This window comes from Phaenicophaeus curvirostris, chromosome 15 (assembly GCF_032191515.1).
Source record: "Phaenicophaeus curvirostris isolate KB17595 chromosome 15, BPBGC_Pcur_1.0, whole genome shotgun sequence".
Lineage (NCBI taxonomy): Eukaryota > Metazoa > Chordata > Aves > Cuculiformes > Cuculidae > Phaenicophaeus > Phaenicophaeus curvirostris.
The window spans coordinates 11,271,742-11,296,351 of NC_091406.1; the positions used below are offsets into that span (position 1 = coordinate 11,271,742).

The following is a 24,610-nucleotide window of genomic DNA, read 5'->3' on the forward strand; positions in this document are numbered from 1 at the left end:
CGGACCTTCACACCCAGCCGAGGGGGCTGGAGGGCAGCTGGCGGGGGTGGATATCACTTTTGTGGAGATACTGAAACTGAATCTTCCACAAGGAGGGATTGCTGGGCAGCATCTTAGTGAAGGAGTAACAAAAACAAACCCGCGCTGAGGAATCCTGCTTTGCCCCAAATGTTTTTCTTATGGAGTTGTAATAAGACAAGAGTTGTAAAGATAGTAACCTCCTAAACATTACCTTATTAAGGCTTCTCAGAAACCACAGGGCACGACCCCTCTGGGTCATGGAACAAGAGAGCAGCATCCAGCGAACAAACAGAGGTTAACGTTACATTTTTCACTTCATTTAGGAAACCTGGATTCTAATTATAGGATTTGTTTAATGGCAGCAGTGGCGCTTCACTCAAAGCCAGCACCCTGAGAGCAGGGGCTGTGTGGCCATGTGGAGGGGAGAGACATCAGGGGTGGAGGGGCCAGGAGATGCCAGTTCTGTGCCAGCTCCGGGGGAGGCTGCTGGTCTCCCAGCACATGGGGATGAGCTCAACACCCGTAGGCTGCCCAGCTCAGCCGTGAGAATGGGGGTCAGACGTGGTGTGGGAGGGTTTTTGTGCCCAGGGAAGAGCCCCATTGTGTCCTGAGGGCATGCCACACATGCTGTTCTAGCTCTGTGCCCTACTCTAAGGCTCATCTGCAGCAGAGGAAAGGGGATGCCACTGCAGCAGGGCTGTGCTCTGTGCAATTCCCTTTGCATGCCCAGCCCATCTTGCGTTCGGCCCCGCACCCTGGTGCCTGCAGGCAGACCGGCTGGGAGCTGGGTGCTCCTGGGGCATGGCAAGATCAAGGCTTGTCCTGCCACAGGGCCACTGGATCTATGTGTGTGCAGGGATTGAAACAAGCAGGGATTTTTTCCCTTAGTCTGCTGCCAGCAGCCCCAAGGAAGTCCTTCATATTCCTGTGCGGGTACTTCATCAGTGGCTCTGGCTCCTTGGAGGACACCAGCTGCCTGTTCCCCCTGGGTTTAAGCTTGCTGCCGGCAGGTTCAGGCACTGCTGCTCCAGTCCCTGCTCTCCTGGTAGATCCTGAGCATCTCCCTGGGGCCGTGTTGGTGTCTGATTTCCCATATCTTATATTCTCCTCCACTGAGCCCAGCTGGCCCCATGGTCCTCATTGCAGGGGAGGGAGCAGGGCTGAGCACACACCATCCCCAGACCCAGCTTTAGCGGCTGGGTGATCCACAGCGGCCTGGCCAGGCGCTGCCTCTCCTCCTTGCCTCTTTAACTCCCAGAGTGACTTGCCTACAACCCTCGTGGCCAGCAGTGAGTGTTTCTGCTGCAGCTGAGCAAAACCAAGCTGGCTGATGCAGGGTTGGCTTTGCCAGCTTGCTTTCTTGCAGCCCCCTTAGGAGAGCTGGTTGGCTCCAAGCTCCCATCTCCCTGTCTGCAAAAGGCAGCAGGGCTTCATTTGTAGCCCTGACCCTCCAGAGATGCCTGCAGACATCCAGAGCTGTGCCCTCAGTGTGGGAGGGATGTCCTGGGAGTCAACAGAGGTGCTGTAGGGATGCTCGGCTCCTGTAGCAGGGACTGCTGCAGCGCTGAGCTGGTGCATAAATCTGGGAGGAGTAGGAGGGATGCCAAGCACTCCACTTTGTCCCTGTACAAAGCTTGACACGGTGGCAAAAGGGCCCTGGTCCTGGCTTCAGGGCTGTCCCCAATCCCCGGTCTCGGGGATCCAGGCACAGTAGGACCCCTCTCCTTTCCTGGCCCCTCCAGGACGTGTTGCTGGTAGAAGTCCTGCCCTGCCAGACTCTTACTCCACACTTGTCCCTGCCACGGCTAAGGCAGCGCATGCACATCCCCACGCACCAGGAGTGCTCAGCCACTCCAGCTGTGCCTGTGCATGGATCAGGTTTGACCTCCTTCCTGTGAGCTCAGGGCATGAGACTCCAGGGAGTGACACTGCCTCAGAAAACCCAGAGGAGAAAGTGTTGGTACCCGCACCTTACTTCCTCAACTCTCCCTTTGTTATCAGTTGCTGCAGAGGACCCTACAGTGACTGTTTCCTCCTCCTTTTTCTGCTGCCTTTGGCTGTATCGCTCAGAGGGGCTCAGTAGAGCAGTGGTATCCAGAGAAGACGCAACCCCCTTCCTTGCCATGCTGGGGCCGATGGAGGGTGATGAAGCTGCTTCGGTGCTGGGTGTTTCGCTCCCAAGCCGCCAACTGGCTGCTCATTGACAGGGCCCCAGTGCCGGCTGGAGCCCATACATGGACTCATGGTCCACGCAGGGCCGGGAGGGGCCAGGGCTGACGCAGCCCCACCGTGATGAAGCTCCCACACTGGCTCCTCATGCTGCTAAATCCCAGCGAAAGCTGCCATATGCATGCGGCTCTGCAGTCCTGGGGGTCCTAACCCCACCGGCTCTCAGGGATCTCACCCTGCACACATGGACAGCCTGGTGAGAGCCCCATGGCCACTAAAATGTTTTTTTTCCCAGGCCAGATGGAACTTTTCAAAGTAATGGGAGTCACAAGCCATCTCCAGCCAGGCCAAGGAGCACGTCCTCTCCCTTCCCCCAGCTGGACGGACAGACACCGGTGCTGTCCTGGCTCCCCAGCCCCATGGCCAACCTGCCGTGCTGGGACCCCAGCCCACCAGCAATGGGGTGTACGTTCCCCGTGCGTGGTCCCAGGGCTGGGAGGAAGTCAGTTATTGCAAACAACTTTCTCCGAGCGGGATGGCCTCGGTTCCCAGGCGTTGCTGGCAACCGGCGCAGCCTTGTCTGCTCTCCTCCCCCTGCTCCCCCCAGCCCTCTTTCCCTCGCTCCCCCTCTCCGACTTAATGACTTCCACATGGGCCTCTGGCATCCCGAGCCAAGCCTCCCAGCATTGTCTGAAATCTCCAAATTTAGAAGAAATATGAAAATTGTCAAGCAGCCCTTCCTTAGGGGGTAAAAGCAACACTCGGCTGCGCGGCGGCGGGTCGCGGCTGTGGGGCCACGTGACGGCACCCCAGCCAATGGATCCCCTCGACGCCCCTGACAGCGGTGCCCGTCGGCAGCCTGGCCTCCTCCTGCAGCTCATATAAGGTAAAAAGAAAAAGGTTTTCCAGCTTCTGAGCAGCCTGGAAGGAGTTTTTTGCCAAGGGCTCCCATGCCAGCCACTTAAAAAACCCCGTCTGGCAGCGCAGGGGTCCCAGTGGCGGGTTATAATGTGCCAGGAGGAGATGATGGCTGCGTGCCCGTGTCCCCACGGTGCCCTGTGCAGGTGTGGGGCCGCAGGTAGGTGCCCGCGGGTGGAGGGAGCGAGTGGGCTCGTAGGTGGGAACACTGGGACACCCGTCTGTGCCGGGCAGTGGGGATGGGGGGCAGTTGGTGCTGAGGCTCCCCGGCTGCGCGGATGCTCCTGCTCTGCTTGGTGCCTTCCTGGCTACGGGCTGGGACAGGCACATAGGAGGAAAAGAAAAGTGTGGCTTCTCTAGCTTCTCCTCTGCCAGCGTGGGATGCTCAGCTCTGCCAGCTGCAGGGAGGTGGGCAGGGATGCCCCCACCATAGATGCGTGGGTACTGTGGCTGAGGAGCCAGAAAGGAGAGTGGACCACTGCCATGGGCCACCAAGCAGGGAAATCTGCCCTGCATGGAGCTGGTGAGGAGTGACCAGGGTCACCTCAGGGCTGTGAGATCCTGAGCAAAGACTTTCCCCCAAATCAGTCCCTACAGCTCCTTCTTGTCCCTGGGAGAGGAGTTTGGTGGGGCTCATCCAGCTTTTGGGAGGTGGGGAAGGAGCCTCCCAGGGCTGGAGGAGGAATCGTTTTCTACTCTTTGTACATTTAGGATGCAAAAAACGGGAAGCCGGAGGCAAGCCCGGGCGGGCTCCTTGTGCAGCAGGGACCATGGGCTGCTCACTTGGCTCCTCCGGCCAGCCGTGCCGCTGCCACTTCTTGGGGAAAACAGGCTAGGGAGGGAACGGGACTGCGGCTAACCACCAGAGGCTTGCAGGGGGCCGAAGCCACCCTATCCCATGCACTCGCACTGCTCAAGAGCAACCCGCAACTTGCAGCTCTGGAGACCCTAATGCCAGCCCAGCCTGCGCTGCTGCCTTGCCCAGCTGGCACCACCGGTGTGCTCTCACCTGCCAGCATGTCCTGGGCTCCGCTGCTCACTGGGTGAGTGGTTGCCATGCCCTCATTCCCCTGGAGCTGCAGCAGTGCCTGCTGAGCGAGGTCACCCCATGGAAGCTAGTGGCTGAGCCCTGGCCTGGCCACAGAGCTCATGGGGAGGGCAAGGGGCATGCGGCAAGCAGTGTCGTGTTCCTAGACAGCCTTGAGCTTAGGCTTTGAAGAGGATGTCGTGCCTGCACCCTGTCCCTCACAGGACACAGCGCTGTCTTCGCCTGGGTTATGGCTGGCTCTGTACTGTCCCTCTGCTCGCAGGGTGCCAGCAGTGGCTGTCCCCTCTCAGCGGGTCACCGGGGGACACCATGCCCAGAGGGCGTGTGGTAGCCAGCTGCCATGTCCCTCTGCCTCCTTCCTCCTGCCTGTCCCACCACTACAGGGACAGCCAGCTGTCAGTCAGGTCCAGCCACGGTGCTGTTAATGCTGGGGATGCCAGCTCCATACAGGCTGCACGTCCCTCTGCGAAGGGACTGTAACCAGGGCACTGTAACTTCTCAGGGTTAGCCTGTCCCAACCCTTTCCCACCCAGCTGTGCCTCAAGGGCTTCTCGCTGTCACTAGCAGCTCCCCGGGCAGCTGCAGCATCTCAGTGCTGGGATGCCACACATGGGAACAGGGAGCCACCACAGAGACGTGGCCTGTGTCCCCATCCCAGTGGTGGCATTCCCTGCCCTCGCCCTGTGCCTGCTCCAGCTTCTCGGCCTCTGCATATCAGCCGTAGTGCCCTGCTGGAGGGCAACACCATAACGTCCCCACCACCAGCCGACAGGAGAGGAGTTAATTCCCAGCACACACAAGCAGACGCCTCTGCCAAAGATTTCCCAAGCAGTTATCAGCAGGAATTTGGGAAAGGCTGTGTCTAGACAGGCTGCAGCTCTGGGTGGCTGCTGGATAGAGTGGCATTTCCCTCCACGCTTGTCAAGAGGCAGTCTGGAGATGATTAAGGGCTTTTTTTTTTTTTTTTTCTTTTTTAACCAAAACCCAGCCTTGTTGCTGATCAGGTTTTTCCGAGGCTTGTTCCTTCATAACTCCAGTGAAACCTGCCTTTGCTCATCACTAGCATCCTGCTGCTGCTTTCCTTGTGGGGCTGAGCCAGGGAGAGCCAGTGCCCGAGGCCCAGCAGAGCCGCCTGCCACGGCTCCTGGAGAAGGAGTCGGTGACAATCCACACTGCCAGGCTGCAGCACGAGGTCTCGTGTCAGCAGCATGCGGGCACTGTGCCCAGTGAAGGTGATGGGCAGTGGTGAGGCACCCCTAGCCTGCAGGCAGGGCTGTGACAGAGCAGGGGGCTGAGTGCGAGGATGGGGACCCCGGTGTTCTCCCCGGAGTGGCCCCAGTTCCTCAACACGTGCAGGGCAGAAGCAGTAAAAAAAACCTCATCTTAGTGAGCGAGCCGAGAGTCGAGCAGCAAACAATGAGGCAAGAGGCTGGAAATCTGAGCTTGGAGCCGTTTCACCATCCTTTGACCTTGGCCGGGAGCATGCAGAGGAGGCAAGTGGAACAGATCCTGCATGGAGGGAGGTTCCAGATATGGGGATGAAGCCCAACACACATCTTGCCTGCTGCCGGCAGCTGCGGGTGCTGGGGGAGCACTCGCTGCTCCTCCATCCCGAAGCCCTTTGCCCACACAGGACCGTGCATGTTCACAGGGCTTGTCTCAGCCCTGGCTCCGTACCTGGTTGTGCCCTTCCCTGGGCGATGGGGACGTCCTGGGGAGCTGGGGCAGTGCCTGCCCCCCGGCAGCACCGGCCAGCCAGGCTCAGGGAGGGCAGAGGGGAGCAGGACCTCCTCCTCCCCTACCAGCTGCCAAGAGGGTCACTGGCTGTGACATGCTGGTTCTGGCAGCCCAGATCGTGCTTCATTGGCTCGGAGCACAAACAGCATGTGCAAGGCCAGTCTCGTCTGGCACAGCCACAGAGGTGGAGGGTAGTGTCTGGAGTCAGGCCAGGGACGTGGTTACCTGGGGGTACACAGTTTTTGTTGTCGCACACCCTAATGATGCCAGGGAAATAGGTCAGTGGATGCCCTGGGCTGCCCCAGGGATGGATAAGGACCGTTCCTGGCAGTGGCAGCCAGATCACTGCTGCACACCCAGCCCATTCTGCTGGTAGAATTGAGCATGGAGCTGGTGTGGCCATGCAAGGACGTGCCAGCACCATCCTAGGGCAGGGAGAGGTGGTAGCACTGGGGCAGAGCTGGCCTCTGCCAAGCAGCATGCCAGGAGCCCACTGTGGTGTTAGCACAGCGGGGCAGCGTTCCAGCACTGGGGCTGTGGCTGCTGCAAATGAGCATCTTCCTGCTGCCCAGCAGATGTGAGGGATATAGATGCCTTGTGCTGGTGGATAAGCTGGTGACAATCATGTTGCCTGTGGGGATGTGGATGGGGCTCCTCGAGGGTCTGTGAGCCTCCAGGGCCAGCCCTGTGCCCACATTAGTTGCACAATGTGTGCAGCTGTCAGGTAGGCAGGTGAACAGACTCGCATGCAGTCAGGGCAAGTGAGAGGCAACCAGTGTGCTCAAGCTCTATTTGACACGAGGCATCGAAGCAGAAGGTACTGAAAATCAACGTTGTCCTTGACCCGCTGTTCTTGAATTGGGGAAGCAGTGCCGTGCGGCACCAGAGGCACAGGAGATGCTGAGCATGCCAGGAGGCAAGATGCCTATGGCATGGACAGCCCCTTGCAGGGCTCTGTCCTGCTGTGCGCAGGGAGGGCTGCCCGCCCTGGCACTCTGCTCCTTGTCAAGCACAGGGGACTCAGCCCCGGCTGAGGCTGTGTTGGGATGAGGGTAAGACAGCTCTGTTAGACCCCTTCCCCAGCAGCTGTAGGGAGGTGGGATGCACTGGTGATGCTGGAGTTGTCCCACCCTGGGGCAGCAGCGTGCAGGCAGCGAGGTCTTCACCCTGAGCTCACTAGGATGGCTCCGTCACGGTGGCAGGGCCAGGAGATTAAGAACAGCACTCTATCTCCTTCCCTGGGCTGAGCTGCACCAGGAGGTGAGCCAAGGACAGCAGTGGATGGGGTCTGTGGACAGGGCCACGGGACCCATCATGCCACGTGCAGGGCAGATGCTCTGTGGTGGCAAACAGGTAGCCCCGGTGCTTGCTGTGTAACCAGCTTAATGGATGCTGGTACATGGGGAAACCTCTTTTTCTCTTCCAGCCTGGCCTTCTTATCTGGGCTCCCCCACTGAGGATTTGACCTTCATTTTTTTCTTTTAAATTTCATTTTAATCATTCCCTGCCTCCAGCCCCCAACAGCCGTGTTGCACCTGAGCAGAGGAGCTGCACCGCTCACCCAGCTTGGTGTGATCCCTAGAGCCCAGCTCTGCAAGGAAAGAGCACCAAGTACCAGTCCTGAAGTAACTTTTGTGCTGGACCTTTTCTCATGTCTTGTCTCATGTTTACTAGTAGCTTGATCCATTTGGGGCATTTTCTTTTAGCATCTTTTGCAGCTCGCCTGCGTAGGCAGCGGGCAGGGCTGGGAAAGTTGGGGCCTGCAGGGGAAGTGATTTACTAACTGGGCTTCTCTCATGTCCAGGCGATGCTGCTGCACACATACCCCCACTTCTCCTCTCCCTTGCTGGAGCAGAGATAAGACGATAAAGCCTGGATAAGCAGCCAAGAGTGCTGGCAGCTTAATGAGCTCCAGCCACACCATGGCTGTGCCTCCGTGACAGGAGGGGGAGCTTGGCTGCTGCCCGACTGCTTCATCTCTAGGCTCTTTGCTGCTCTTGTGTGAGCTCCTGTATGCTCCATCAAAGAGCCACCAGGTCCTCCAGCAAGTACCAGCCAAGAGCCATGCAAGAGTGGGTTGAGGAGCATGAGCCCAGGGAGCAAGGAGGATGCTGGAGCAGCTGCCCCACACCACTTGGGAACAGCGTCCACGGAAAGTTCTTTATGCGGTGCTCTGGGTTCCCATCAGCTCTTCCCAGGGAGGACTAGAGGCTGGTGACGTGATAGCTTGTTCCCGCTGGGACTTCACCCCTGCACCATTTCCTCTGGACCAAGAATGTGACGTGTAAACAGAGCGGGAGGGCTGGTTTTGCGCCCGCTCTCACGCTCCGCGTGCCCCGGGGCCAGCACAGGAGCTGGCAGGCGTCAACCCTTCCCGGTGGGCTCCCCATGCCCCCCAAACACCTTCCAGTGGTGGGATGGGGAGGGGGAGGCACCTCTGGGAGGAGATGGTGGCTGGTGGGCTGGGGGCAGCGGGAAAGAGCTGTGGCTTCAGGAAAGGCAATGACCAGGCTGCTACGTGCCTTGGCTCTTCACAGCCATGCTCCTTCCAGCCATGAATCCCCATCCCCGTCTCCAGAGGCTCTTTCTCACCCTCAAGCCAGGCTTTGTTGTTGCTGGAAGGTTCCAGACCCTTGCCACTGTGGTCAGCACAAGCAGCTTTGTAGGAGCCGTTGGGTCTGTGTGGTGGCACAGGACTGGGCACAGTGGGTAGGGATGGTGGGGCTTGTCCCATGCCCTCAGGGTGACGAATGGAGAGATGCCAGCTCTTCTGTGCAGCCTGGAGGTGGCAGAGATCGCTCCTGTCTCTGGGCTCCCTCCTGCCATCCTCACCGTGCCACCACCCTGTGACTGGAGGAGCCCATGGAGGAGCCCGCGGAGGAGCCCGGCTCTCCGCAGAGACACCAAATTAGGCGATTTCTGCCTCACGCTGGCACCAGGAGAGGGGCCTCCTGCCTGGGATGAAGGAGCACAAACCAGATGTGCTCTCTTCTCTGCACCCATCCCTCGCGCTCAGCCCCCCAAACCTGCTCCTTTGTTCTTGGCATTATAAATTATCCAAGCAAAACCCCAGCGAGAAAGAGCAGCATCCCCTCGGGCCCCCTTGGCTCCCCCCCAGCATGGGAGATGGGGGCTGTTTGGTCTCCAAATCTGCCTTTTTGACCATAAAAGGGCAGGCACACTGCAGCCCCGGGGGGAGGATGGGAAAAGGAAGGCAGAGCTATTTATAGCCGAGCATCAGGACCTCAGCCTGAACTCAGGGTTAATCAGCCTGTGACCAGATTAGGATCTCCCTTGGCTCCTTCATTTTCTCATAAACCGTTGATTTAATACCATCTCTGGTGAGGGAGAGAGGGAGGAAGGGAGGGGGAACTTCTCTGTGGAGGCCACTGTGGTCCATGGGGTACGGGATGGAGATGCTGGGGGTTGGGATGGAGATGCTGTCAGAGCCAGAAGGCACCAGTGGGAAGGAGCATTGGAGCTATCCTGCTACCAGCTTGCGCTGCAAAATGACAGTGAGCAGCATCGCTATCACTGCCGGCAAGGGACACCCAACAGGCTGCAGAAGCTGCCCTGGGGTCAGTCTCTTAAATTTCTATCGTGTTCAGTGAGTGCTTCCAGCAAGGGCACATTCCCCTCCACCATCCCAGCCCTCGCCGCCCAGAAGAAGGCACCTGGGAGGTCCTTGGGCAGGATTTACCTTGCCTGGTGTCACCCAGCGATGAGTCCCTCAGTCAGCAGGAGGTGGCATCAGCTGATGACCCAAACTGGAGCAAAGCTCATCTGGGGTAGGGATGGAGCCCCTATGGCTGGTGGAGATCAGGCTTTTGGGGGCCAGGAGCAGGGAAAAGGGCACCTGCACAGGGCTGAGCATCGCCCAGTGCCTTACGCCCTCCTCCAGTGAGAGAGGCAGCCTGGAGCTGCTCACGGCTGAGCCCTCCTGGCTTGGGGGGTTCAGGATTCCCTCAAAAGTCCAGGTCTGGCCTCCCAGCTGGCCTCATGGGACTGGGGAATTTCAAGGAAGAAACAAATCCCAACTGCTCTTTAAGAAGGACATTTCCTGCAGTGGCGGCCTGCCTGGAGAGGGGAAAGGGCGCAGTGTTGTAACCGCAGGGAGGGCCGAGCTCTGACTCAGCCCAGCGCCGCTGGGGAAGCAGCTCACAGCACTGAGCACTCGCCCTCCTGCTCCCATCCTCCCGGCACCCACCAGCAGCAGCAGGGCAAGCGAGGAGAAGTGGCTCAGCAGAGGCAAAAGCTGGAGGTGAGTGGAGGGTAGGAGCGAGGTCAAGGCCAGATTGGGTCAGCATGACCAATGAAGGAGCCGGGGGATTGTCCTGGGCACGCAACGTCATACACCAGGGGCACTGCAGAGAGCCTCGGGTTGGGGATGCGGTGGCAGCTGGTGGTCCACCCAGCATTGCTAGGACCATGAGTCCAGGCATTTATTATTCTGGTTTCTTCTTTTGAAGCCACATGGTGTGGTCACACCCTTGCAAGCAATGGGAAGAGACACCTGGAGCTTGGAGCTCTCCTACTGGCACGCACTGCTTGGGGAACACTGGTGTCCCCCAACACGGAGGTCCTCCAGCAGCAATATGAGTGCTGGGGAGCAGGGGGTCACAGCCTCCTTTCCTAAGGAAAACTGGACAAAATTGAGAGTGGAGACAAGAGCAGGCCCTTTCTTTCTTTGCCCCATCTTGGGATGGGGAGAAGGCAGTGTGGATAGTGAAGGGAGGATGGGGTTTCTTCCCTTCCCAAGATCTCCCCTCGGGCAGAGGAGGGCAAGCCCTGGCGGATGTTTTGCCTCCAGCCTGGGGGGATGTGCAGCCCCACGCATTCCTTCAGCTTTTCTTGGCCTTTTTTCCCCCCGCCCCCGCCACCACCTCCCTGGGGACAGCAGCTTATGTCTCCTGGCCCCACACTGTGGGGGCAGAGAAGGTTCCATCCCAACTTTTCCCACCAAGACCGGAATGGTGCAGGGGGGAGGACAGGGGCCATTCCCAGGTCCCACCACTGGACTGCCTGTGTGCCTGGGGACATGCCAACCACCTCAGGCTTTGGGGACACATGGGTTTGAACAATCAAAGGGAGATCTTTGAGTGGACATTGCAAGGTTTCTTGTGTGCACAGAGCTGTTGGGATTGCTGTCCTCAGTCCCAAGGGATGGTGAGCATCTGCCCCACAGCATCTTCCCAGGAATGGACACGAGAGCTCATGATTTCACAGCGCCGTGCTGACTGTCACCCTCTGTCTCTTACAGGTTCGGCAGTTTGAATCCCTGGGGATATCGACGCTGCCAACGGCACATGACAACAGCCCTGGAAACGTGGCCAGTGGGAGAGATGAGCAGAGCCAGCACAGGCACCACTGCGAACAGGCAGCCACATGCTGCAGGTGCCACACATCTCTCCCTGCTGAAAGAACATCAGCCCCTTCCCAGGGCTGCGTATGCGACCGGGGAGCTGCTGGCGGTGGGGGAGATTCTCTGCAAAGGCACATGGCAGCAGGAGGGTCCCCTTGGCTGTTGCCACACTTGGCCAGGGCTCAAGGCTGGCCCAGCCATGGATATAACGCCATGCTGGCCAAGGTTGCTCCCAAACCTCATTCCTGACTGACCGATGCCACAAGCTTGGGCCACCATGGGTTACTTCTCCCCCTCTTTTCTACCAAGACCAGGGGGCAGCAGATGGAGAAGCCCAGTGCATGGCACAGGGTAGTTTTTGCCCCGGTTCCCAGCTGGGCGCATGCAGCCAGAGGGGCCGGTGCTGGATGCAGGGGCTCACGCCGGAGATGCACCATCTGCTTCTCGTCAGGCTGCTGGGAGCGCTGCGGCTGCCAGGGCCTGGCAGCAGGACACGGTTGTGATAGATGGTCTGTTTATCGCATTTCAGCTCTGCTCAGGATGTTAGTGCTCGCCTGAAAGAAACATTTTTGGGCTTGGCTGCTCCCTCTGTCCTCCTTCTCCTCCTTCTTCCCTCCCCAAACCTCACCCTTGGATCCAGACGAGCTGCAGACCACATGGACTTGAGAGCGAGTATTGGGAGGGCATCCCGCCTGCAGCCCCTGGTCCTTTCCCATGGGAAGGGCCAGGCTCAGCCCTGCCACCCCAGGAGTGGATCCAGATGATATCTGAGCTCCAGGAGCCAAGGCTGAAGCCTTCCCACAGGTGCTGACCAGCTGCAAGCTCTGCTCTGATGGGGACTGGGACAGGGACAGGGGTGGGGAGGGACAGCAGGACTCACACTCTCATCCCTCCAGGGCAGGGAAGGGGCAGAGGGAGACGTGCTATGTGATACCCACAGCCCCACTCGGTCTTGGGGTGTCCTGGCCCCACTGAGTGGCAACCCTGGGTGACTCCAGTCATCCCCACCCTCCCCTCACTGGCCCTCAGAGGAAAGTACATGGATTCAGAGGCAGAACCCTCTCTGTCTGTCCCTACCCTGTCCCTGCAGAGCTAAGGCCACGCTGAGCAGCCAGACCCAGGTGTGTCCTGCTGTTGTGTTGGGGTTGGGCATAGGGGACGTGGGCACAGGGCTCGGGATGGTGGGGAGACTCCTTTGCCTGCATCCAGCTGCACAGGCAGACACACAGCTTTGCTGTGCCATGACCCATGGACACACACGGCCACGGTAAGGCAGCGAGGGCAGCCGCGGGCTCCTCCATGTCTCCCAGCCCAAGGTGCAGTGCTGCATCTCTGGTCAATTGGGAGTCTGAGATGAAGCACTGTAGCTCGGGAAGGGAGGAACTGCGCACCCTGGGGACCTCTTGGATACCCCTCTCCCCCTGGGATGAGCAACACAAAGACAGTTGACATGCGGCTACAGGGAAGGGTTCAGCTCAAAGCTCCAGTTCCCTATGGAGGGCAAGGGGGATTGGAGGGGGGGAAGGTTTCTCCGTGCAGCAGCGCCGACCCCTGTGTCTGCTTGGGACCCCTGGCCCAGCACTGGGCACCACTGGGAGAGGTTGTACAGCGATGTGGGAGCTTCGTGCGGTGGAGGGACAGAGGGGACAAGGCGTTGGCACCCACCATCAGACACTTACAGAGCCTGGTCAGCAGCGAGGATGCGTGGGGCTGGCGGAGAGCCCAGGTCGCCGTGCCCTCAGGGTCCAGTTTTCCCAGGAATCCCTTAGACCCTACGTTGGGGATTCCTGGAAATACTGTTCTTGGGGCCACGGCTCGGCGGCTGGAGACGGCCCATCCTGGGGAGAGCCACAACCTGCAGAAGAGCTGGTGACCAAGGTACGGGGCCGTGGGGGATGCAGGGGGGAGGAGGAGCAGCGGGCAGCAGGGAGAGCCCCTGACTGCCCCAAGCGCGGGGAGGTGGGCAACCCAGCCCCGGCAGCCCCAGCTCTCGGGCTCCAGGGAGTGATGGATGTCCCCGTGTGTCACCACTTGCTGCAAGAGGATGCAGCTGGTGGTCCTGCAGCCCCTACCCTGCCCTGCATGACCCATCCAGCCACTCTGGGGTCAATAAAGGTCTTGACTCCTGAGTGACTCTGTTCTGGCGGGTCTTTTGGGGCTGGGAGCAGGATGGGAGTGAACAGCTGTTGCCATTGACGGCTGAACCATGGAAAAGCCCTCCCCATCCCCAGCTGTAAGAACAGTGCAGGGCCAGGGGCAGAACCAGGGGCCAGAGGACACTGTGGGGGTGGCTGGGCTTGTCCCCACCTCCCAGCCAGGATAAGCGAGAGGCCGTGACCCACCAGCCAGACCCATCCACCTGTAAGATGAGTGCAAACCCCATCAGGGACAGGTCCCCAGGGGCCTGTGTGACACTAACCCAGCCACTGGCATCGTGCTGGGGGCACAGCCTGCCTCGTCCATCACACAGCACCGTTCCCACCCGGCCCGTTCTTGGCTCTCAGGGCTGGGCTGGAATACCACGGGGCAAACCACCTCCGCACCCGTGCCACTGACTCAGCGGGGCGCAGCCGGCAGCACCCAGCCCTTGCCGGGGGGACTCGCTGCTGACGCAGGGCTGGGCATCCAGCACATGGGCATCCCCCCCACAGGATTGTGGCCCCCCCCGCATGGCTGGCAAAGTGTGCCCGTGTGCAGCTGGTGCTGCTTTAGGGGCAGAGAGGGATCACAGAATCAGAATCTCTAGGTTGGAAAGGACCCACCAGATCATCGAGTCCAACCATTCCTATCAAATACTAAACCACGTTCCTCAGCACCTCATCCACCCGTGCCTTAAACACCTCCAGGGAAGGTGACTCAACCCCCTCCCTGGGCAGCCTGTTCCAGTGCCCAATGACCCTTTCTGTGAAATATTTTTTCCTGATGTCCAGCCTGAACCTCCCCTGGTGGAGCTTGAGGCCATTCCCTCTCGTCCTACCCCTGTCACTTGGGAGAAGAGGCCAGCACCCTCCTCTCCACAACCTCCTTTCAGGTAATTGTAAAGAGCAACAAGGTCTCCCCTCAGCCTCCTCGAATGGTTGGACTCAATGATCCAAGAGGTTTTTTTCCAACCTGGTGAGTCTCTGGTGCTGCTTGCAGCGCTTGCTGCCTGTTCTACTGAGAGCAGGAGGCTGGCAGCCCCTCTGGGGAGCTGGAAGGGGCGCTGGGCTCATGCTGTTTGGTTTCCCAAACCTCCCTGTGGGGTTTGGGGTGCCCAGCATGGGCAGGTGGAGGGGACAGGGCTGGGAGGGCGAGGAGAACCTGCCCTGAGGAGCAGCCCCAAAACCCAGCCAGGAGAAAGCAGAGATGGAAAAGTCCTTTCCCATCACTTACACCTTCCCATCCAGCACGAGAGGAAAATTGGAAATCACAAAACCTTCCTGGAAATGGCAAGCCAAAACCTGAACCCAGCCAACCCCTGTGGCAGCACTGTTGGTTTGAGGTGGCTCTAACCACTCAGTTCCAACCCTTCCCAAGATGTTTTTATTTCGGTTGTTGGCAGGGGGGGTTACATGACACACTGTTACAGGATGGAAATCCACGGCGCTCTTGCACACACACACAAATTAGAAAAATATGGCACTTAGTTCAGGAAATGCCAATTGAGATAGAACTGATTGTTTTCTTTCTTTCTTCCCCCTTTTTTCAGCCAGAAAAATTATCAGACTGACTCTGTCCTTGAGATTCGAACAATATTGGGAATTTCTGGCCAAAAAAACCCTTCAATTAAAGAATCCCTGACTCACCCCAAACCTGCCCAGGAAGCAGGGAAGCACCAGTCTCCTCCTTGTCAGTGAAGCAGGGCTGGGGCTCGGCTCCCTGCCTCTCGCTGCCAGCTTCCACTCAGGTGGTCGCAGAGCCCACCTAGGTGGGATCAGTGCCCCTGTCCTTTGTAAAGGTCTGACTTCGGACCCCCTGGGCGCCTCCACCAACCCCATGCACACAGGTAACCAGTGGCTCTGATTGTTCTAAGCACGAAGCCTGGAGCACTGATCCGTTTTCCCGACAGGGAAATCGAGGCACACATGTCCTGCCTCGATCTTGCCTTGAGAACACAGCTAGGGCTTTGCTACCTGCCTGAGGATGGTGGGATGAGGATGGCTGGGCAGCATGTGAGGGGGGAGCAAAGCTTTGTCCCTCTGCTGGGCTCAGCCAGAGCCTCTGGGCAGCGCTGGGGTCTGCAGAGCAGACACAGGGCAGCACTGGAGACCAGGGCCAGGGTGGGGTGGGCAGCCACGCTGCTCTGGGCCAGGGACAGCAAGGAGTGAGGCTGCCCTAGACAAGATGCCACCCTGGCATCAGCCACAGGCATTGCACGCTCCCTGCCTCAGTTTCCCCAGAGGTGAGAGAACCTCAGTGCAAAGTACTTGGACACTCAGCACAACCGCCAGCCCAGGACCAGCCGGCTTGCGCCACTGGTGCCACAGCAAGGCCTGGCCGTGCCCGGAAGGGTGTTGCCCTGATTCAGCTGGCACCACTGGGAAGCAGCACCCACCTGAGCTTGCCCAGGCTTGGAGGAGGGAGCCAGGACACGACAGCAGTGGCAGAGCAGGGCTGCTCCCTCCAGGCTTACAGGCAGACAAGATTCTTCCCTTAATTCCTAGCAGGATGAGCCCCCATGTTTCGTGCTCTCTGGAAAGCACCCAGGAAGGGAGGCCAAGCTGCCAAGCTGCCAAGCTCCCTTTTTTGGACAGTTTTTCCCACTCCACTCCGAGAGTCCTGCACAGTTATTGTCTCTGCAGAAACTCAGTAGCCATAAATCTTTCTCTGCCTGCAGGGACTGCCCCCTTGTGCTTCCCCACCTCCCCTCCATCTCCTCCCAGAGCTGTGGACAGACCAAAAAAAAAAATATTGAGGATGTCTTACTGCCTAGTGAGACAGGGAAAAGTTGCTGTGCTGAACTCCAGCACCCACAGCCCCCCCTGCCCCAGCACAGGGCAGCTCATCCCCACGGGTGTCCTGGGTGAAGGTAGGTGGGAGGGTCCTACAAGCATCCCAGCAGCCCGGTCTCCCCATCTCCTAGAGGGTGATGAGCCCTTACAAGCTGTGGTGGCAAAAGGAAATGGATTGGGGAAGGGGCAAAACCCCATCCTGCCCCACAGTGGCCACACTCCCCTCAGGACCAGCCAGCTGCCAAGGGAACCACAGCCAAGGCTCCCAGTGCCTCCCTAATGGGCAACAGCAATCAGCTTACAACTAATCCTCCTGTCCTGCGCTGGCCTCGGGTGCAGGGCTCCCACAGGGGCCGGGCGATGCCAGGGCCTGAAGGGAAAAAAGTGATGTTAAGCAAGTGCTGGGTGCCAGTGTGGCACCTGGGTGCACCCAGAACAGGGCACCCCATCACCTTTCTCCCAGCACGGCATCAAGGAGCTGCAGTACCAGTCCTGGGGTCAGACATCCCTGACTGCCCAGCGCACTGAGCGCCGTGGCCCTTGCAGCATCACGCTGCTGTACTTCAGCACTCAGCCCCAAGGTGGTTTGGAGCTGCCGTGTTCACCTCCTGACAAGGGCAAGACACCCCTGAGCTAGGGAAAGGGTCCTGGGATTAGGGCTTTTTGCATATGCAGATTTTCAAAGAACTCAGCCAGGCTGGGATGGAGGATAGAGTGCGTGCACACACACATGCACACGGAGAGAGAGAAGCGGAGGAGCAGATGAGCCCATCTGCGTCCCCAGGGGCCCTCCCACATGCCCCTGGCCCTGCCTGCTCTGCAGAGATCTTCTAGGGGCCCTTTGCAAGCACAGCCCCCTGCCCCACACCCTCCCTGGCTGCAGAGAGCCCCCAGGGCTGCGTTGCTGAGCTCCTCAGCTCCCTGGAGTTATGCTGGAAACATGAGGCTGGGGACTGGGGCAGCTTCATCCAGGCAGGATTGTGTCACTCGGTGCCTGGCGTGGGTCACAGCATCCCAGGGCCCCCAGAGCAGGAGCTGTGCCTGCAAATGCAGCCGCATCAGGCTCTCACTGCCACAGCAGGATGGGATTAGCGTGTGCGTGGGAAGCTGGAGGGGGAAGGGGGGCAGGCATAAGCACCCCATGAGAATTCCAAGCGTGCAGAAGTCAAGGAGGAGGGTGCAAGCATGGGGACTGCTGCTAACTCACATGCAGACCTGGGGGATGAGGCTGTCTGTGCCCACGGAAGGGTTCAGCCCATCCGGCACCCAGAGCCGCCCCAGCTTGCAGCCACCCACCGTGCTGAGTCAGCATCCAGGAAGGTCCTGTTGGCTGCTGGCACTTGCCAGACCTGCCGGAACCCTTGCAGTGCCAAACGTGGCACGGCAGGAGCTCAGCAGCCCTCTCCAGGTGAGCAAACCACAGGCGTGCAGGACACTGCCAGCCCCTGCCTACTGGGGGCACTGGGTGTACATGACAGGGCAGCAGGGAGGGGCTCGGAGGGAGCCCCCCACGGCACAACCACGCTAGTTTATGCACCCAGAGCCCTGCCCAGCCCATCCCTGGGGCAGGAGGCACGGCCCTGCACACTCACCCGCCAGACCGACGCATCACCCGAAAGCTCCTGCGTCAGCAGCTCCCGGCCCTCCCTGCCCCGGAGAGCAGGCTCAGCAGCTCCAAACCTGCTCAGCCTGGCACAGCACCAGGCAGGGCCGGCTCGCCCTGCCCTGCTCCCACCTGGCAGCCTAGGAAAGCAAAACGCACCCAGGGAGGGAGGAGGTTGTGTGAGCTGATCACCAACGGGACAGTTTCCCACCGCTTTACCCTCCTCCCTGAGTCCCCATGGGGCCTGGGACTAGGACTGGCTTTGATCCTCCTCTGGCTGGTCCTGCCCTGAAAGCAGAGACCGTGCACAACTCGCTGCCCAGGCTCAGCCCCAGAGGGTAAATGGGGTGAAGCTACCCACCCTGCTCCCCTCATTGTGATTGCCCACGGGCTGTCGGAAACCAGTATTGATTCAAAGCACACCTTGAGCTTGGTGCCACAGGCTGGGCTCTGGCTTTATCACACCTCCTCTTCTGAGGAAGTGGCCCAAGCCCTTGCTCTGGGTCCCAAGGCTGCATTAACATTTTCCCCAGGGGTGGGGATCAGCTCCTGTGGAGGATGAAACAACTCAGGGCTGCTTCGGCCACCCCAGACTAGCCAGGAGCAGGGCAAGTGCCATAACCAGAGCGGCAGAACCCCGAGCCATAGCTTGTCTTGCTCCAGCACACCCCTCCCTGGGCAGGAAAAGGACCCACAGCCACAAACTGGCTGTGCTGGCCAGCTGGACTTTGGTCTATGGAGCCTGGAATAAGGGGCAGCAGCTGGCTCCTCCATCCGCCCTTGTTTGCATGGAGACAAGCAGGGAAAGCTAAACACACACAGACACAGAAGCTAGAAGCCAGAGCCTGCACAGAACAGGGGCAGTCAGCTGCCAGGATGGGCCTTTCAGGCTGCCCAGCTGCCCTGGGATCCCCTTACAGCTGGGGCACCTGCGGGGTCTGCACAGCACAGTGACAACACAAGGGAGGTGAAGAGCAAAGCTCACTCTGTCTCCTCTCTCCAGCACTGAGTCCTTGCTGGGGACCACACCTGAGCTGCCACCTGCCCCAGCACCTGGTCTGCACCAGCTTCCCCATTATGAGCAGTTCTTTCAAGGGCAGGAACAGATGTAGCACTTGTTTCCCTTCTGCCATGGAAATATATGACCCCATGCCACCAGCCCAACGCTCCCCCCTCCCTAACCACAACCCAGTCTCCCACTTGCACTGTCTTCATCCTGCAACCGATCAAAGGTCAGGCTTTTGCATGGCTGTTAAGAGAAACCCAGCCCTGACCTGTTCTCCCCAGCTTCACACACCAGTGACCAAAGTCCTGAAGCTGGAGAGTCCAGGCGGAGCTGCAGCAGCCAACAAGGATTTCATCACTCAGCCTTGCCCCAGGTCTCACAGCTCCTGAAGTGGGTCTGCCCAACCTAGAACTAGAAGAAACAGAGCAACTTTGTACTTGCCCTCAATTAGCGAGTGACCTATTTAGAAGGAAATCTGGGCTAAGTGGGATGAGGGAGCTGGAGCCTGCTTCTTAGGGGTGGGCACAGCCCAGAAGCTCCAGATACATACAGGACAGAGAAGCCAGTTCAGAGTGTTTTAAGAAATGCCCTAGAAGTTTTTACAGTTGGGGAAGAGAAATAGTCTGGAAACCTCACACTGTATGGTCCTTCCCGAGACCCCAGCAATGGGATGCCCCCTGCTACCAGCCAGGGCTCAGCCAGCCCCCGTGTCCCAAAGGCAGGTAGAGGGACGAGGAGAGAGGCGCAGGGTGATGCTCTCGGATGGAGCCTCCTTGCAGTGTGGGAGCGGGCGTTCCCCCGTGGGAGGAAGAGTCAGAGTACATATTTGCCTGATGAAATCCTGCCGAGAGCAGGAGCACTGTATCAGCTCGATGGCAGCTTTGAAAGGTAGGCGTTGGTCCTGCCTAGCCAGTGTGTTAAAAGAAGTGCTTATCTAATTAGTGAGTCAGATGCGTGTCTCTCCTAGAGACTGCACTGCCCTAAGCCTGCAGCTTCCCGCTCTGCTCCAGAGCCTGAGAAAGCCAACTGCCCTAGACCAACCCTGGCAGGAGCAGACACCACACCTGGGGGCCTCTGCAGGAAGGAGACTGGGTGGCAGCTCACACGTTTTAAGCCAAAGCACTTCCCATGCTGCACTCAGCTTTCCATCAGCAACACCTCCATACTCCAGCTATCAGGCAAAGCCAGACTAGACAGTGGGGATTTGCCACGCTTTCCCTGATGCAAGCTGAAGCAATGAGCAGCTTATTCTCTCTCCGTCTGAAAGAAAAGCAGTGTTATTTTTCGAGTGGGACTGCAGGGACCAGGAACCAGGTGGGTGGGTTTGAGAGGGCAGCCAGATTATAGGAAGCTTTTTACTTAGGAGAAAACAAAAAGATATGGCAGGTTCCCCAGCAACAGTCCCACTTGGGGCAGAGCTCCATGGACTGTCACAGCCCTGGCAGCTGGGCACGAGGATGATCTTAAAGCTTCAGCTGCTTTGTGTTCTAAGATCATCAACAAGGGGGAGCAGAATCAGGGCTTTTCCCACAGAGCTTTCCCACAGGGCAGTTTCCATACCATCTCTGCAGCAGCTGCCCGAACACAGCCAGGATGCTCATGGCTGTTCCCCAGCACCAGGGTAAGGACCTGGATGGGGTAGAGGGAAGCAGGGTACAGATGGGACTGTGCTCTGGGTTGGGCCAATGCTTTTGAACCCTCTCCAAAGCAAACACAGATTTCTAAATCAGGGCAACACCCTGAAGACGCCAGCAGTCAGCCCTAGGGCAGCGGGAGAGCTGACATGGAGCTGGTTCAGCCTTCAGTTTCCAGGATGTTGATAGAGCAGCTGAGATCAGGACTTCAACCCCAACTCTTGATTACTGCCGCAAGAATAAAAGCAGCCATACATCCACACAGGAGTCTGCCCTGCCCTTCTAGAATACGGGTTTGGGTACAAGCAGTTCCTTCCTAGGAAGTGTTCCCTGGGATTTGGTATTCCTTCCCATCACACAAAGCTCCCCTCACAACACCAGTTTTGAGTACTCCACACTCCCCTAAGACCAGGGCTCAGGCACATCAATATTATCCTCAATATCATGCTCAAAATGAGCATCAATACCCGACAAGCTATTTAGAGGAGCAGGATTGCTCCCAGCACCACATGCCTCTCCCATTCTCTGCCAGCACTGGAGGCAACAGCCCCACTGCAGCCCACCACCTACTTGCCACAATGCTCCACACAAGCCCCCATGGCACGTCTAGGAAGAGCAAAGTGGGCAACAGGCTTGTCTGTGCCATTTCGCTTCACACTTAAACTTTTACTAAGCGTTATAGTGAATCTGCTGCTAACTGTGCTGGGCTGCTCAGCCCCGGGGAGGCTCAGCACACGGTGGCTCCAGAGCTCCTTTGGGCAGTCTAATGTAATGCTGGGGCAAGAGATGAGCCACCTCCCTCAGCCAACAGCCCTTTGCTCCCTGCGCTTGGGCAAGGAGCCCTGGAGAACGTCACCAGCATGTGCTACACTGCGCCAGGCAGGCTACTCGTGCCCGTGAGCTGGGGTTCACCATGCATGGGGTTGCCCTTCAAGCCACATCCCACACTGCTGTCCCGGCTGCTGAACTCCATTGGAGACAGCTGTGCCCCAGATCCCAGAAAGGAAGGGTGAAGGCCAACCAGCCCCCACTGCTGCTTTTGCTGTGTTTACCCGTCACCCAGCAACCCCGCGGAGGAAAGTGGCACTGGCTCCACTTTCATGGACTGCCTGGCTGCTGAACCTCTGGGAACAGAAAGGCAGGGGAGAAGGTGGGAAGCCAGCAAGCAGGTGGTGTCAGGCTTACCCATCATCAGCAGATGAGGACAAGGACCAGGCAGCTACCCTGAGACTTCCCAAGAAAACGGACACAAAGTCCTCTAGGAAAGAGAAGCAGGCAGCTGCCTGCAATCTTGGCACTGAGACCTGCTTTCTGTTAGAGCAACTGCTTCCTTCCCCTGCTTCCCCTTGGAAAGGGCCATAAATACATTCAAACACACACCCAGGTGTCCCTTGTCACACATTTCCACTACTTCCTTGGAAAAGCCAGCCCAGGAAGAGCTGCCTAGCCACAACTGCAACAATTCCACTCTCCTTGACCACTGAAGGGGTCCTGCCCACACAGCAACCTGTCTGGAGCTGAGGTTTTGGGAGACACAGGATGGGAGTTGAGAGCAGTGGGCTGGCAAACCCTGGTGGCCTCTCACTAGGAAAGGTTGAGTGCAGCTCAGCTCAGAGCTGTGAACTGTTCCCATACCAGGAAGCAAAACCAAGCCGCTTCCAATAAGCATCAACCAACCTCCCAAGCCCGTGGCTTTGTCTCCTGGGAACATGCGGCCAGACTGGCTGAGCCTGCTGGTTGCTGGCATGTGAGGTGGCCCTGGCCAGTGGCGAGCAGCTGCTTGCCCAGCTCACATCCCACCTGCACTGGTACCCCCCAGCCAGCAGGTACAGGGAAGTTCAAGAGGTCCAACGTAAAAAGCTGTCAATGAGAGGGAGAAAAGGTCACTGAGCAGCGACTGACACCCATAATCAGTTTATGGGATTTGCTAACAGCTTCAGGCTAACCAGCCAGGAACTTGCTACAACCACATCAGCTCAGCTTTCAGGCAGCAGCACGTTCACATGCTGGGGATGCAGTGCTAACAGGGTTTAATGGATGCTCCTTGGTTACCTAGACACAAGCAGTGCGGTATGGCCATTGTAGCACAAGTCCATCTAATAAAAACCATCAATTCATACTTCCTGGGCAGCCCAAGAGAAGCATGGCCACAGTTGGGTTCCTTGCCTTTCCTCCCCTAGAAGAAAGGGGTCTCGGGAAGGAAGGTGAGTGCTTCCAGGATGTGAGTCAGAAGGAATTTCTGGCCATACCTGTTTTTCAAGCATGTTCAAGCCATGCAGTGGGAGCTACCTTAGGTCCAACTCACATAATGCAAGTACCAGCCCCAAAGAAACATAAACACAGGCTCCACCATGCAAACACCCCTACTGCTGTTTGCAGGCTTCGCTCCACCAGGTAACCTCGACCCAGACGCACCTGCTGCAGACAGTACTGGCCCTGCACCAGCAGCTGCCACGCCAGTAGCCACAGAGAAGGAGGAACGAGCTCAGCAGAAGTCAGAGCTTTGCTGGGGGGGGAAGCCTTCTACACACAAGAACGTCTCCATTTACTGCCTGAGTGACTTTTCTCAGCTCAGAGGACTTCCACCAGTTTCTAGCTTTATCTCTCTGCTCTCCTCCCCCACTGCCTGACTGTAGCGGCCCATGCACCACAGCAAGCAAACACTTCCTTGCTCCTCTCTGCCTGACCTGGGCAAAGCCCAGCTGACATCAGATGAACATCTGGCAAATCCTATCAGCAGTGGCTTGCCAGCTCAGTCCAGCTGCCAACCAGCAATGAAAAACTTCTGAACACCAGAGTCAGCTGCAAGCCCCAGGCCAGTCCTGGGGTCAGCCCGCACTACCCACTTGCCTTGGAGACAGCAGGGTTCGTGAGACACCAGTCCTCGCAGTTGTACAGAAATGGACTCAAGAACTCATGGACGTCAAGTCATCAAGTTCAACAAGGCCAGGCACAAGGTGCTGCGTTGGCACAATCTCCCAAGCACAAATACAGGCTAGGCTAGGCAAAGAATGGACAGAGTAGCCTTGAAGAGAAGGACTTGGGGTTGGTGGTGGATGAGAAGTTCAACATGAGCAGTTACCAGCTGATGCACTCAACCCACAAAAAGCATGTTCAGCAGTGAGGGCAAGCCAGACAGACCCCAGGGTGAGCTGTGCCAAGGGGACCAGCCTTAAACCCTAGGTGCTCAGTTAAACGCGTCTGAAGGGCTCACTGGGAAAAGCCCCTCTGCGCTGCTTTAGCTCTGGTGCCACAGTGACACGAGGGGCTCATCCACAGGGTAAGGAAGAGAAATGGATTTGTTCCTCATATCTTTGGTCTGGTGGACCACGAGGTCCCACAAAGCACAGCTGTGTCATGCAAGTACCCACTGCCCCACCTCTTCTGGTTATCTGAACTGTGCCCTCTGTATCTACAGGGCTGTAAAGCAAAAGACACAGATTTATCATTATATGCAGGCGCTTTGACTGCATCAAGGAAAGCTCAAAAGCCAGTCTACCCTGTATGGCAGCATGCACACTCCTTCAAAGTCTTCCAATAATCTCAAATTGCTTTCACTCAAAAAGAGTTCAAAGTCCATCATCTGCAAAGTAGCTCAAGGCATTTCCAGCGTGGCAGAGGACAGGGAGCAGCAAAGGGAGCCAGCAGCCTGCTCTTCAGGACAAAACCTGTGCACAGAGCAGCTCTGGAAGAATTCTCTGCCACCTAAGGATAAAGAAATGAAGTAAAGACCAGTTGTGTTTACAAAAAACAATCCACATTATCAACATGAGCAAAAGGCTCCTGGGAAGGTAAGAGGAAAAAAAACACTTAGAACTGTGTGCACTCAGGTGCTCCCAGGAGCAGCCCTTGAAATCAAAATGCCCAGCTGTTCTCTGAAAAAGGAGCTGAATTACCTTCACAGTCATTCTATGGACCAAGGACTTGAAAGTCTATTCACCCTGGGCAGGTGTGAGAATACTCCTTAGTTCCTCCCAGTTTCCAGCTACCTAAATTCAGCAGTAGCAACAGCCACATCTAAGAGTATCTGACATGATGCAAAAAAGTCAAGTTAGCACATTAATTCCAAACATTTGGCACCTTTACTACTGAGCTTTGCAAAGTGGCTGAGCCCTCCATGGCTCCTTTACAACAGCCTTCCCCTGACACACACCTTTTCCTTTAAGGCTCAGGACACCACA

General features: G+C 57.9%; 1 long non-coding RNA gene across 1 annotated transcript; it reads left to right on the forward strand.

Annotated features, from left to right (window-relative positions):
- The first annotated feature begins 3,115 nt into the window (after window positions 1-3,115).
- Window positions 3,116-15,051, forward strand: LOC138727099 (uncharacterized). The gene is made up of 3 exons (XR_011338523.1): window positions 3,116-3,268; window positions 11,154-13,133; window positions 14,944-15,051. It is a non-coding gene; the product is annotated as an uncharacterized lncRNA (long non-coding RNA).
- The last annotated feature ends 9,559 nt before the right edge of the window (window positions 15,052-24,610 follow it).